This window comes from Odontesthes bonariensis, chromosome 11 (genome assembly GCF_027942865.1).
Source record: "Odontesthes bonariensis isolate fOdoBon6 chromosome 11, fOdoBon6.hap1, whole genome shotgun sequence".
Taxonomy (NCBI): domain Eukaryota; kingdom Metazoa; phylum Chordata; class Actinopteri; order Atheriniformes; family Atherinopsidae; genus Odontesthes; species Odontesthes bonariensis.
In genome coordinates this window covers 31,963,968-31,965,487 of record NC_134516.1, presented here as the reverse complement: position 1 = coordinate 31,965,487, position 1,520 = coordinate 31,963,968, and the positions used below count along the sequence as shown (strand labels likewise).

General features: G+C 42.9%; 2 non-coding genes across 2 annotated transcripts; both read right to left on the bottom strand.

Moving 5' to 3' along the window:
• Nucleotides 1-863: 863 nt before the first annotated feature.
• On the bottom strand, nucleotides 864-937 carry trnat-ugu (transfer RNA threonine (anticodon UGU)). The gene has a single exon. It is a non-coding gene; the product is annotated as a tRNA-Thr (tRNA).
• Nucleotides 938-1,199: 262 nt separating this feature from the next.
• Nucleotides 1,200-1,273, bottom strand: trnat-ugu (transfer RNA threonine (anticodon UGU)). The gene has a single exon. It is a non-coding gene; the product is annotated as a tRNA-Thr (tRNA).
• Between the last annotated feature and the right edge of the window lie 247 nt (nucleotides 1,274-1,520).

Below are 1,520 nucleotides of genomic sequence, written 5' to 3'. Positions count from 1 at the left end.
CCATCTGCTCTAATGGCAGTCGTAATGTGACGCTGTACCTGCCTGAAGTTTCCCCTGAGATGACAACGTCTCCATTCCGTGGTATGAATTGTACTTATCACCTGTGTTTGACACATTGTTGGCTGATGAGAGGAAGTTATTTTAAGGGCGTGGATGGCAAATATCATAGTAAGGGAGACCATTATCCTTGGAGTACTGAATGTCCGCCACTTACCAGTCGCATTATTCCACCACCGCCACATTTTAAGTTATCTAGAGCACAAAATACTTATATAGTTTGCTATGAATCCCAACCTAAACCTGCAAATGAATTCAACAGACATGCCCTGGGCAGTGTCCCCCCTGACATGTGTAATGTTACCGTCCCTGTCACATGGGGAAGGAGTAGTATTCAGAATTCAGAAGCTTTTCATTGTATTTTTACTTATTGCCTATTTGATTCTCCCTCCATGTCTCATTGGATTTTTAATGACACTTTGCATTCCACTCGCCCTGTCCCTGACATGTTTTGGCTGTGTGGCCGTCACAGTAAGCTACATTCCAGTTTGCCTGCCAGTTGGACTGGTAGGTGTGTCCATGTGATGTTGGTGTATAATGTCCGTATTGCTGTTGACCCTTTTGCTCCTCAAGCCACCCGCTCAGTACGCAAACGCTCTATTCCTGGCAGTTTTGATGATCGTGTCTATGTAGATGCAATTGGAGTCCCCAGAGGTGTCCCTGACGAATACAAATCAAGAATTAAGAATTAAGCTAAAGCCATGAGATGAAGTACCTCCAAGTACAGACTGCTTTGGAAGACCAGCACTACGAAGCACTGCTATAAATAGTTATGGCACCATGTTGATGTACATAATAATATCTGAAGGCACTGCTGGGATTTGAACCCAGGATCTCCTGTTTACAAGACAGGCACTTTGACCAACTAAGCCACAGCGCCACATGTTTAAAAAAACTCATGAAAGAATAAAGAGCAGGAACTGGATCCATTTCAGGAAATGAGCTCCAGAGACTCTCCCAAAACTAACTGTGACTTCTAAAAAACATTTTTTTCAACTCTGACCAAAGAACAGACTCATAATAACCATGATGCTCATTTAAAGGTGTATCCTTTGATGAAGACCAACAATGCAAAGCATTCAGTAGAACCCTGCTAACAACCAGTTTATCATGCTAAGTCATAGCTAGCTCTGAAGGACAATAGGCACTGCTGGGATTTGAACCCAGGATCTCCTGTTTACAAGACAGGCACTTTGACCAACTAAGCCACAGCGCCACATGGTTCATAGAACTGATGAAGGAAAAAGAGATGGAGCTGGATCCACCTCAGGAAGTAGTTTTTGTGATTTATTTCCAATATTCATGTGATCTCTGCATAAATCAGGGCTTGATGTTATTCAAATTATCTCCATATGTGAAAACATTGGATTCTTACAGAATCAGAAGCAGCAAGGAGAACTGAGCATGAAGTGGAGGGAGGTGAGAGATTTGTTTTCTGTTGTGTCGACGCCCACCCCTACCTA